Genomic DNA, 14,520 nt, shown 5'->3' with positions numbered 1-14,520 from the left:
TAAAACCAACTATCATTGGCTCCTCTCCTCTCCTTTAAGCATTTTTACATAATTTAGTATAACATAAAGGTAACTATATTGACCACAAGTTTTAAAGAGCTCTAGCAATTCCGTGCATGTGACTTTTTTGTTTGTGTTTTGGTGTGTGTGGGGGGCGTGGGGTTCCATGTAACATCTTTGCCCAGCTGGTGCACATTATGTGTTTCACAAGTGAGATGAGAAATGCCAGAAATCCCCCCAAGGAAAACAGCTAGGTTGTAGAACAGTCCATTGGTAATGTGTAGTGAAGAAATTGACTTCATTCAAAATTTCGTCTGATTTTTTTTAGCTTTTCTTTGTCTGGGTGTATTCTACACCCAGAGTCAGACTCAAATGCATTAATGTTATGTTTAAATTGCTCTGGAAAAATTAGTCTATTTGCACTTCTAATATGTCAGGTACTATGCCAAACACTTTAACTTGCCATCTGATCCCCGTACAATTATATGAGTTATTTTTCTATTTGATAACTTTCATTTCACAAATGAAGCAACTAGACCAAAAGAAGTTAAATATCTTACGCTGGACTGTGAAAGTAACAGAGATAAGTCTTGAACCCAGGACACCTGAATCCAGACAATGTTCTTAACTTCTTTGTTGCTTTGTTTGTACGCCATACTTGTTTGCCTAATGGAACATAATTCATGACAGTCTCCTCACAGTATCTTACAGATGTTCCTGGATTTTTCAGTGAGATTGCTCCACTTATACCCGCTTTCTATTATCTTTACAATACCGTAACTATGAGGGAAAAATAAAAGTTGTCCACGAATCACTTGAACTTGCTGATGATTATCAAAATGGTTTAAGTAGAAGATAAATGATATTCTCAGCCTCATGAAGCCAAATTAAGACTTCTTAGTTGAAGAAACCAGCTTCATACTCTTGAATTTAACAAAGGGAGAGTTTGGCAAACTGGTGCCTACCTCTTTCCGTTCAGTGTTCACTCATTTTCTTAAGAAGAATCCTTTAAACCCTGCTGTTCTGTGAAAACTGTATTTATAAAGTTCTTAAAAGAAATTAGCAAAATAAGCAGTGTACGATAGAAACTTTTCCTTTGTGTAAAGATGTATGCTTCCACCACAGCCATCCTCCAAATTATGTTCAACATGCTAATTACAGAGAACCCCAGGTTTTGTTAAGTATAGGTTTTTACCGAAAGAAACATAGTCAAAAGACTAACTGCAGCTGTTGGGGGAAAAATAAAAAATAAAAAGTTGAAATAATAGGGTTGAATAGAACAGAATGAGGGAAATAAAGCTGCTTGCAATAAGACTTGTGGACCGATGCCAGCAAAGTCAAAAAGGGAGTGTTCCCAGCTCAGTGCTCCCCCTTGGTTAAGTGTATTCTCGTAAGGACATTCAATCCCTCACTTCAACAAAACACAGAAGAAACTCAAACTCTTGGGCAATTGAAGTCCAGAATACAGAAACCATTATTTCTCAAACAGCGTGCCTTTACGGTTACAGAGTTTCAGGATACTGTATTACAATGAAAATCATGAATATAAATGTATTGAGAAGGAAATGCTTAGGCAACTTAGAAAACGTGGGAATGTAAAAATCATCAGGAGAGGGGGGATAAAGAAATGTTTATGTAAGACACAGAAAAGGTTAAACATAACACTACGAAAATTGACATAATTACTGGCCATGATGCCTAGGGTTAAAATCAAAAGCAAGAATAATTTTCTCCTTTTGTTCCATGGTTGCAGATATCTTAAAAGTCTTCTACATTTTTCAGAATGCTTTTTTTTACATATATCTTGTTTTTTTTTTTTTTTTTCTAGAAGAATACTTACCACTCTCATAAATGTCATATATACAGAAAGGAGAGGGGAGAAGTTTTGGAGAGGGAGGGAAAGGACGGAGGGCGGCATAATACTGATGATGTCTTTCTTCCCCACTAGAAAGTCAACTTAGTAACATCTAGAAGCTGTCTATAAAATTGTTAACTTATTTTCAAGATCAGGAACAATGCCTTGCATACAGTAGGTTTCGGATGATATTTTGAAGGAACGAAGGTTATTCACAAGTTTGTTCCCCTTTGGGATTTTCATCAATTAGAGTGCCTTTGATTGTAGAAATAGTAGAGTAACATGGCAAGTCCTTAGCACCTTAGATAGAACTAGACTTAATGACAGAGGGAAGAGCTAGTTTGAGCTATCATGCTATATTTTTCCAATCAGTTACTTGTTTAACCTGTATTGAGCATCTACTGGGTGCTACATATTAGCCACTTGTGGAACAGTGATCACACTTGTGAAACAGTGCCCACCGTGGCTCAGTGATCATGCGCTCTTTCAGGAAAGCAATCATAGCCTTTATAGAAAGAATTTAGAGAATGTTGAGAAAGTGCATGTTCAGGGAGCACTCCAATAGTGCAAATTCTGAACATCTCAAAATCTAGCAAAAAAGGCTTAGCATACAGACTAAAGATCAAGTCATGATTGAAGACAAATAAGTTATCTGAACTATGGAGAATTAGAGAAAAAAAGAAGTAAAAAGGAATATCATGTTCTTTGTGAAAACTTCTTGGATGATTTTATAAAGATAGAGTTGGCAGCCTTTCTAAAACCCAAGGCTGCATCAACAATATGATAGCTATTCCTCAAATACAGTGATTTTAAAATAAATATTAATTAATTGAATTGAGAAAATAAAACTTCTGTTCCTTATATCATTTGCTCATAGCCGTATGTAGCTAGTGGTTACCATATTGGGCAGTGTAAGTAGTCCATGTTCAATGTCTCTCAGATTTGTATAAAATAGCTTTTCTCACAAGAGCCAGGATATAGAACCAGTCACATGCTCATTAACAGATGACTGGTTAAAGAAAATCTGGCATACAGACACAGTGAAGTATTATTCAACCACAGGAAGAATGAAATCTGTTATTTGCAAGAAAATGGGTGGATCTGCAGACCATCACGTTGAGAGATATAAAACAGACTCAGAAAGACAAAAATACTGTATGTTCTCCAGATGACAGGAAAATATCAGGAGAATATTAATTAGACAATAAAGAGGGAAAAGGAGAGTAAAGTGGGGGGCGATAAGGGAAATGATGCAGGCAATAGTTACACACTGAATCCTCCCAAAAATGTAATTAAGGGAGAAGGGAGTACGGGGATAAAATTTGTAAAAATATATTACTTGTGCTTGTGAAATTAAATTGATTAATAACATAAATGTAAAACAAACCAATGGTAGCCAAAGCAGTATTACCTATTTTCTGCCTTTATTTCCTTACCTAAGTTCAGATGATCAGTTCACTATGGATCACACTATTCAAAATGCAATAATAGCCTTCAGTTACTGATTTACTCACCAATGTAAACAACAGTTAAATTCCCAAATAAATGGTTACTATTCTGTAATTTTGGAGACACAAAAATCACTACAATCTTTTAGCTGCCTTCATGGAGCCTATGTCCTAATAAGAGACCCAGGGATAAGCAAGGTAATATGTGTAGACAAGGTAGAATTTAGATAGTGATATAGAATTCAAAATGACTTAAATACTGTTACTTTAAATTAGCATGAACTGACCCATTTCAAGTTCTGATCTCCTTTTCTAGGGAGTGAGAGCATAAGCACCAGAAATTAAATCTTTATTTTTTCATCTGCCCTCAGCATACATTTCATGTTTTTCCAAAGATCTAGACATTGTGTGTGTATATATATATATATATATATATATATATATATTATAAAATAAATATATAAATATATAAAATATATTAAATATATATATATATATATATATATATATATATATATATATTAGTAATTTCAATGAGTGTATTTTCTAGATCAAATGACAAGGCAAATAATTTTTAAAAAAAGACCTTTAGTTTATCAGTCTGTATTTGTGAAGACATCTATAGAAAATATGAAAAGACAACAGGCAGTTAACAATGTGCTTCATAGTTATTGATGAGTATATCTACATGATCATGGAAATTCTTAGGGTGTGTATTTTTAACTGGGTTCTATGACTTTTTTTTAATCCAACCTGGAAAAATAGCATCCAAGTTTTTCATCCTAAAGATGCAAATCATCCCCCAAAAGGCACAAATATGTCAACTGTATAATCATATCAGTTCCAAGCAAGAGAAAAGAGATTTTGACAGCACAGTGTCTGATTAGAAGTAATCGTCATGCTTTAATGGGAGCTTTTGGTTTGCAGAAGAATTACTACATCATAATTTCAGCTTAGCTTTAATATTTACTAACCTTCAAATATTAGACGAGATCTTTGCCATAGACAGTGTCGATTAAGCACTCTGTCCTTTAACAATGTCATGTTATCATCATATCATTTTGTTAAAATATAGTCTTATTACAGGACATGTTGAAGCAATTATTTTAAACACAAAATCACTCAGATAAACATTAGCCATTCAGTTTAGTAGAAAAGTAAGAACTGTGCAGTCTGTCCCCAGAAGAAGCTTGCTCTGATCCTCGTTTAGTCAGTGTAGTAGGGACAGCACGACAGCTTATTTTCTTTTCTGTCCAACCTTAACTAAACGTAGTTTATGTTTGTTTGCTTAAGCAAGATAGGGTTTTCCTTTCAAAGCTGGTAACAATCGAGATTTAATTTTGGGTTGGAAAAACCCTAGTTTTTTCCTGTTGCAGAAAAATCTCTCAACACTTAAATTAAAATGATACAGATGGAAGTGAAACTAACCATCTTTCAAGAACCTTTTCCATCTTCTGATCCCACAGTGACCCAGGTTCAGGAAAATTTAGTAACTTAGCTAACTGACAGTTAATTATTATTTTGTGGGTACTGGGAACTGAACTTGGAAACTCACTTGTCAGGGAGACACTGTCCACTGAGCTATATCCCTGGCCTCCTTATTATTAATGCTGTTTGCTGCTGTTTGATAAGATCTGCGCTCATTCTGCCACCCTCTTGTTTTTGATTATGCCGGGTGGGATAAATTTATCTCAGGTCTCTTTCTTAAGAAAGTTGACTCTTGGGTACAGTCTAGTCACCTGGAATGCATTCTGTCATCACTACCTTTTGGAGTGAACACCTACAAAAATCCTAAGTGTAAAGACTGCATTAGTAGTTGTAAGCATGGAAAGGGATCTTATGTTTATGATTTTCCCCTTTTGGTTTAGGCTGCTCTTCCATTTCCACTTCTTTCTGTCTTAGCCAGCTTAGCCACTTGGTTTAGCTAGTCATCGCTGTAAAACCTTGGGGTGCTGGTGCCTGAAGGAGGCAAAGTTTCCTGTACTAGTTAACCTATTTTTTGAACAACATTTGAAGCTTGGTTTTTCAGGAAAATTTTTGATGAATAGGGGTACAGACTAAAAATCAGACTGCTTGCTATTATTATCAGCAAAGTAGCTTAAAAGTACGTAGAATAAAAATAATTTTTATATAACCTAAACAGATAGATAGATCAATGATAAAAGTATAGAGACAGATAGAGATAGAGATACAGAAACAGAGAGATACATGTAGACAAATATACATAGAGAGAGATAGATACGATTAAGTAATATGCATGATATATATGATTAAATGGTATGAATGTAATCATGTGTATTTATTTTTGATAATTACATATGAAAGCATGTGGGTATATACAACATTATTTATTCACTCACTAATCACTATCTGACATGTTCAAAATTCATTTATCTACAAATAATAAGGGTGGTCTCAGTAAAGCAAAAGACGGTGTCCCCACACTTTTGCCCTTTTAAAAATCTCTTGATTTTTATATTGAATTATGAAAATTCTATGTAAATTGAATTTGATTACATTGAAGAAACATGGATTTTCTTAGGTGTGTGTCTCAGAAGATAAAATCCATTCTCATACATTTCTTAAAAGACTTGAAAGATGGAAGTTATTAGAGTTTTCTTGAAAAATGTGGAAGCTTACGTACTTATGGATATTGTCAGTAATGACATCACATAGACTTAGCAATACAAACTATATAGCGCATGACACCGTCTTGAGTTTTAAGTGACTGGGAAAGACACAGATCTGACTGTGCAGTGATCTATTTCTGCACCTTAATCATTTCAGCATTTATGAAATGTTTTCAGCATGTTAAAAAATAAACTTCAATACCTTGAATTATTTCTTCCTTCACTTGTGAGAAGAAATCATCACACTCCTGAAGATTGTGATTACTTCTTGGATGTTACCATATACTAATAAAAGAGTGCAGTGTTTAAGAGCACAGTCTCTGTCAATGAACACACCTGCTACTAACCCTACTCACTCTCTTACGAACTGTGTGAACTTACAAAATTTATTTACCTTCTCATTGTTCCAATTTTCTTATATATAAAATGGAAATCATATGGACCTCATATGGTGGTTGTGTAAATTAGATGTGTTAGTATGTGTAAAATGCTTAGAACTCTTTTTAGTATCCCAAATATCCTCTTCAGGGTTGAAAGAGAATACGTGCAACATATTATATTACTGGATGATGAACGTGTTTAATGGTGAGAGAAAAAGGGAAAGAAAGAGAAAATATAAATCTAGAGTATTAAGAAACACTAGAAAACCGATTCATGTTCATTTAAGAATAACTGCAACTTTTCACAAGCAGCCAAGTTTGGTTCTAGAGATGACCATCAAGTATTTTTTTTTCCTAAAGTGAAACTAGCATCAAAATTGATAATAAAAATTTTTAAAGCTGCCAAGATCTTACCCAAATAAATACATTTGGAAAAGAAACCATCTCTCTGCTTATGTGAGAATAATGAAAAGTTGTGCAGCGATGACACATTTCAGGAATAAATCCGAAGACAACTGCTTCATGCAATTTTACAAAGGGACCTTGGGGAAGGATATTCCGTCTATTCAGTAATTAAGTCGCTTGTCACCCTCACACATTGGCAGCTCTATGGAGATGTCACTTCAGGGGATTTGGTGGCTGCTGACCCAGGGGAGCCCTTTGCTTTGGGGAATGCGAAGCTGTGCTTAAAGAGGTCATTTGATCCACAGAGACTAAGCACAATCACAGCAGTGACAGGTTTTCTTATTGTTGTAAGATGTGTGCGGTCTTTCATTTATTATCATGTCAAGCCAAGCTGGATTTGCTCTATGAATGTAGTTCTATTTTGACTATTTCAGAATAAATATTTTATATGCTTTTTAAGAAATAATAGAATAGAGCTCAGTGCTATTTTTATGTTTCCAAACCCATCCATCACTCTTACATATCACGGATTTCAGCTAGAGGACAAAATGAGGAACCTTCCTGGTCAGTCAGGGCACTTACCTGAGGCACATTGAAGGCTTTCATTATAAGAGGGTGTAGACTGGGATGACAGTGTTGAAACGGTTTGGTCAGTTGGTGAGGATGGGTGCACAGAGGGGAATAACAAGGAGAAAAGGCATCAGAAAGGGATTGATAACCAGGAAAAAAAGAAAAAAAAAAAAAAACATACAGTGTAACCAGAGTAAGGGCGTAGGAGAAAGTCAGGTGGTATTTCTTGATGTTGTGGACATGGCAGGGAAACATTTTCCCTTTGCATTTTATAGACTGCAAAAAATTCACATAGGTTGGCAATCTAGGTGCCCTGTAAGATGCAGATTTGTTTTCACTTTTCTTATCTATTCCTTCTTACTGGATAGAGAAAATCATTTTAAGAGTGGTATTGCAAGTACTTTGGAACAACAGGTCCTGGAACCACACAAACCACATTCATGCTGTCTCTAAAGTTTAGCAATTTGGAAGGTTAACTTACTTCCTCTCTACTTAGCTTCCCTCTTTTACCAAAATATGGTTGAAAACTACTTACTTTAAAAATTTAATCAAAAAAATAAATCACTGTTTTGTGAGTTCTTAACATAGAATTCGGTATAGAATAAACTCAAATATGTTAATTATTAAGACCTTCATCACCGTTATTTAAATCCCTACTATTTTACACAGCCTCCTTCTGTTCTGCACCTATAGTTAGTATATGTATAGCTAGTGTGTCTATATAGCTAATATATTAGTATATATTCATGACTAAGTGTATTACTGGATCACAAATGCTTCTGTCTGCAAATAATGCCGTTCCTGAAAGAAGCATTCTTTTTACAAATTCCACATTGACTGACACACAGGACCATGGGCATCTTCACCAAACAAATGTAAGTATAGTAATCTTCCTCAAAAATGTAATACAAATTAAGTCATGAGATAGAGAATGAGAAGAGGAGAGGAGAGGAGAGGAGAGGAGAGGAGAGGAGAGGAGAGGAGAGGAGAGGAGAGGAGAGGAGAGGAGAGGAGAGAATGAGAGAGACAGACAGACAGAGATATCTCTATATGTACTTGCATATACATACATTTATGGTACACAGACATTTGTCTATCACTATTATAAATATATAGGTATATATAAAATATGCAGCAATAGTAACACTAATGGGTGGATGCTTTTGGAAGATTTTCAGCTCAAGATTGCCATAGCTCTTATCGAAGGTAGAAAAATATGTAACAGCTTCTAGAAACAATGTACCTTATTCTTAATCAGAATTCACTAGCCAGCCACCTCAGTTCCACATAGAAACATGTTTTGTTGGCATAATTAAATGCCTGGCAGAGATTTCTTCTTTCCATTATATAAAACTTTCCACAGACACAAGTTTTTAAATACCTATTTTGGGATTCTGAGCCTGAAAGGTCTTCCCACATTTGTGCATTCTCCAGGTGTAGATATAACTACCCGACTGTATGTTTCGGATTTCAAGTCTAAAACAAGATTCGGAAACACTTTCTAATTATAATGGGCATACGGGCCAGATTACATTTTTTTTTTCTTATTCCAAAAGAAAGATCCACTTTGTATATTCCCAGAAGTTTCTGACTACTCTCTTGCAAAATAAACAAGGAAATTTCCCTTCATATTTATGTGTAGCCTCTAAGTATTATTACAAATTTGCTTAGAAAATAAAAATAGAAGCACTTGTCTATATAAAAATAACTTAATGTATTTTATGTTCTACATCATCAAATTATTTTGACTACTATATTCAAAATCTAGGCTGTGCAATGAACCTGATTAGTCCTGATCCTTGATCTATTCTTTCATATTATTTGTATTTACTCTTTTTCATTTTTATTCAAAATTTGTCTTCCATTACACTAAGTTTAAAAACAGACTATTAAAAGAGTTATACGACCTATAATATATTTCAGGAAGCTTCTGTTAATCATTCTTATTACCTTCAAAGTCATTTTCAGCCTCATTACCATAGTACTTTCTGTAACAATGAAGATCCCTTATACTCTTTTTGAGTCTATGACAAGCACTCTTGAGTAAAGTCTTAATAGCATCTAAAATTCTTGAAATACAAGTGACTTAATTTATTTTTAAAAGTGTTATAGTCAGTAGAACTCTATCTTCTTATTTTTCACTTAGGTTTTTCATAGTATATTTTACTCTTTTCAATTAATTTTATGTATTTTCTGTTTGTTATTTTTGCGTGCCATTTACAGATATCTTCATTAGATTGAATTTTATTTCCATATTTTAATTTCATCATTTTAGTGGTTATCATTAAAATGACTCAGTTATCTTTTTTAAAGATTCAAACTAATTTGACTTTAAAAATTAATATTAATTACATATTTGGGCTTCTTTCTATGCAAACTGACCAACTGTGAGAAAAGCAACTTAATGTTTACAAGCAACTTTTGAAAGTAAAAGGTGTCTTGATCCAAACCTAGCTAATAACACTTTGGATAAATGATTTATACTTTTGTAATCCAAAATAATGTCAGTTAATAAACCTACATTAAAACTAGTTATAAAGATAAAATTGTGATATATTTTAATGTATTTTAAGGCATATGTAACAAATTATCTTTAAAATCACCTGTATATTATATGTTATCATAATGTTTTTCTTTTCGTCCATGAAGAACTCAAATGTAGCAGTCTTAAATATCTTCAAAGGCTTAAAATTAGTTTTGTGCTTTTGTTAATTTACAGCCATTAGAAGCTTTATTTTTCTAGATTACTACTTTCTCTCACATTATTTTTTAAAATTTTATTTTAAACAGACAAAAATTCAAAATGGATAATAGGAGTGTAACAATGGTCAATACATGGTGTACTGCTATCTGTAATTAATTTCTCAGAGTACAAGGTACACGTGATTCCTTCCAAATTCTTGAAGAGATTATTTTTCGTATGGTATGAAACTAAACCAAAATTATATGTTAAATATTTTTGGAACAGGCATGTAATTATATCGCAAAATCAAACTTATGCTTTCTCTGCTCTCAAATACCAGGTACTCAACCATCATATGTCCCTACTAGTCTGTACAACAGTCTTCTAAAACTTGCAGGGCTTTTTTTTAGCTTATCTATTTATCTTTTTAACTTGTCTGGGAGTTTTAAATTAAAGGGTAAATAGAACATGAGATGCTTTCTTTTTTATCTTAATTTATTTAAAAGAAAATTGACCTCGCAAATAAAAAGCATATTAATGTAAATTAGAGATTGTAATATGAACCCATTGTGAGGAGAAAACTGTTGGGTTGAATGGATACATTGCATTATCCTGTTGCCACATTATGATATTGTTAACTGTGAGGCAGGAAGTAGGAAAGATTAAAAAGAAGAGTAGAATATAAAGAGTTATAATAGACTCTGATGAATTACAAATACTTATTGCTAGTCCTAGCTAAGAAGCCAATAGAGGAAATAATCACTAAAACTGTTCATGATTGCAAGCAAGTCATTAGAGAAGCAACAGATGATCAAATCAGAAGTGACAAGTTGAAAACACTTTTCATTTTTACTCAGATGTATCTGAGGTTTCATGAAAACTAAACAATATCGAAAAATGCAAAGTGTATTATGTTGTGAAATGGGAGGGGATCCTATTTCTCTCTATAGGGAGGATGTTTTATATTTAAATACTAAGATAAAGTTCAATTAAAAGAATTGAAAAATAATCCTTGCATACATCAAGAATAAAAAACTCAGAACTTTATACTGCTAAATTAATACCAGACAAAGTAGACTTCGTGACAAAGAAGATTAAGATAAAAATGTTTCATAATGATGCAAGAATCAATTCATCAGAAAGACACCATGGTTCTGAATACAGTTTTACTTTACAGAAGACAATCAAAATTCACTAAGCAAGTGTCAGAGATAGGGAGAAACAGGTAAATCATCAAAAGTACCTGGATATTTTGGCACCTTGTTTTAATAATTAATAGAACTAGTGAGTGAATAAAGATGAGTATATAAAAGAGTTAAACTACAGTATCAGACTTCTTGACCTAATTGGCATGTACAGAATATCCTAATCAAAGTCCACAGAGAAAATAAACTTTTCAAACTTCTATTAAATGCTTTTCAATCATATCTTCGTTTTTGGTGTTTGTTTTGTTTTGGTTTATTTTGCTTTTGAGATAAGGTCTCACTGTATAGCCCAGGCCCACTTAATTTAGAAGTCAGGGATGTTTAAGTATCGACAAAATTTTCAGATATTTGCAAACCGAACTCATGGCAATTCTTTTGTCTCAGCTTTTGAGTGTTGGGGTTGCAGGTGTGCATCACCACGCCCGGCTATATTCTTGGATATATATATATAAAATGTCATATATATATATATATATATATATATATATATATAACTTTCAATGAATTTGCAAAGTTTCAAATCACATAAACAACACTGTCTAACCACTTAATTTAGAAGTAAACGATGTTTAAATATCCACAAAATTTTCAGATATTTGCATCTCAAATAAGTTTCTAAATGACCTATGGAGTCAAATGATGGTATTTAAAGGCGAAAATATTTTCAGCTTAAAATAAATGCAAAAGGCCAACATAAAGAAATCTGTGATCTGTATCAGTAACAATGTCTAGAAGCAAAGTAATAAAATTAAATGACCAAATTTAAATAAAGAAATGCATAAAAATAATGACCTACACTTTCACCTCATAAAATCTAAATAACATAAACTCCCAAATTATAAAATAAAAGGAATAATTAAGAGCAAAAATAAATGTACTTGAAGGAATAAATAATAAAATAAGTTAAGAATGGTAGAAGCCAGATCTCTGAAAGAGAGCTGCATAATTGGTATTCAGTGGGGGGGGGGAATAATTACAAGCAGGAAGGAGAGAGAAAAGAGTATCACTGATCCTGCAGCATTAAAGGATAGAAAAGAAATGCTATGAATTGCTTCATGGCTAGTAGTTCTACAAGGCAGATGAAAGTAATTCCTTAAAAACAAGATACTAAAACATGCTGAAAGAAATGAAAGACCTGACTGAACATAAAGGTGCGTACTGCAATCCTGGGAGACCGAGGTAGGAGGATTCTATTTGGAGCTGTGCCCAGGCAGTTTAGTAACTTAGATCCTGTCTCCCTGATGAGGATGAATGAATAAATGAGTGAATAAAAAAAGCTTGGGATATATGTGGCCCTGTCAGTTCCCTAGGTTCATTTAAAAAATCCCAAACCAAACCCACCAAAATAAAACCAATACAAACAACCAACAAAAAAACCCTCAGAAAAACAGCAATCAGTAGCAAATACCCTGAATGTCTTAAATTCATTAGATCAATCAGAAACATCTTTTTTAAACAAAATAACTCACAATGAAATATGAATGTGTATTTTAATGCTTTGGACAAAGAAGGAAGAAATAGTACAGTTCATTCAAACATTTTTTAGAAAAGAGCAATGCATTTTTTGAAAAGAGAAATGCATTTTTTATGAGACCTGACTGACCTTTCCACCCAAAGACAGACAAGGACAAGAAAAAAAAAAATTCACAATCTGCTATCTGAGAAAATCTGGGTGTAAACCTTGAATCAAATATTAACAATTCAAATCCCAAAATAAATATCTATACTTCTGTATCTATGCATGCATCCAAGCCAGTAGGGCATGAGGAGAACGTATCAGTCTTCTATGAAAACTTAGTAATCAAAATGGATTAACTTTGGCATGTGGACAGTTTTTATTTATCCTGCTTCAGTGTACTTAGTTCATGTGAATTTTACATATAGTGAACTATATAGCAGCAGACTGTACACACAAAAAATTGTATGTCTTACAAGCCTGGACTTGTGGCATGGTGAAATTTGTGGTACCTACTTAATAAAAGAATTAAGATAAATTCAGTATTTGACTTTTCTATAACCAAACTGATGTGTCTTTTCAATATTAACCCACCCTATTCTTAGAAAATAAGACCTACCTAGAAAATAATATGATTTTTCAGGATGATGATAATGTAAACCCCGTCACAAAATTAAACCCTAGTTAAGATTGTCAGCCAGAAAGAGACACTTAGTAAATCCATTACAAAACGCAAGGGACAAATTGGATTATGATGATGCCTCAGAAGATGGTCTGCTGATATTTAAATCAGTCTACTTTTTCCATAAATAAATTAGTAAGTGTAGGTTGTTGAACATGAATAAATGCAGACTAATACACCTTGAAAAATAAGACATGCCTTGAAACACAAATTCCTAAAAATCTGGTCTTATTTTAAGGGAAATATAGAAAGTTATCGACAATGTAAAGATATTTTTAAAGAATATGCAAGAGGAAATAAATTTATTCATAAGACAACTACTAAATACTTCAAGCATTTGAGTTAAAATTTATTCTTATTTGTATAGTTACCAAAATTCGGAAGTGGAATCATAGGTCTTCCAAACCATCTGTTTCCACTAGCTCATAGGGATATTGAGTGAGTAGTACTCCGTTATAATTTACCTCGTTCCTATTTTTTTTTTTATTCTAGAAAGAGGAAAGATGTATCTAAGAATGGCATTTTTTCAAGGAGAGGGAACACAAGTTTTCTGTGGATTTAGAAGAGTCTCTTGTTCTTACGTGGGGGGATATTTGGGTGAAAGCCTGTGTGCAATCTCTACCTTCCTACTGAAAATGATACTTTCACCTTTTTCAATGGAATAAAAAAACAACCAAGGCTCATTTTACTCCTTCATGGAACAGACTTCTTTGTAGGGTTAAATATGGATCAGGAGAGTGGAGTGTGTACATGGCTATTGCTGAGGAACACACCCCACACTTGTGGCTCCTAGGTGAATGATTCTCTTTTGTTATCATAAGAAAGAGAAGACTCTCAATAATTTTTAAAAGTTTAAATATGTTAAATGACTTATAGAGGAGAAATTTTAGATGAAATGAGTGTAGGATGCTCAAGGCGTGGACTGTCTCATTCTATCACACAAATGGAAAAAGTGCTGTAATTTTCTTCCCTGGAGATGGCTTGGATCTTAGATCTGATTGACAGAGTCATCATCATTATAACACAGAAAAAAGTGTGGTTCCAGATTAACCAAGTATATATTATTAAGATACAAATATGATGGATTGATTATAGTATTTCAGAAGAAAAAGTGATTGCAGGCTTTACAGATATCTTTCAGGAGAGTGTATGTCAATCAAAAGAATTTCAAATTTTTCTTCTTTATTAAGTATAAACATGTTTTCA

Source organism: Cavia porcellus, unplaced genomic scaffold (assembly GCF_034190915.1).
Source record: "Cavia porcellus strain 051 isolate PalLab524CR breed Dunkin Hartley unplaced genomic scaffold, mCavPor4.1 scaffold_4, whole genome shotgun sequence".
In the NCBI taxonomy this organism is placed as follows: domain Eukaryota; kingdom Metazoa; phylum Chordata; class Mammalia; order Rodentia; family Caviidae; genus Cavia; species Cavia porcellus.
This window is presented reverse-complemented; position numbering follows the sequence as displayed.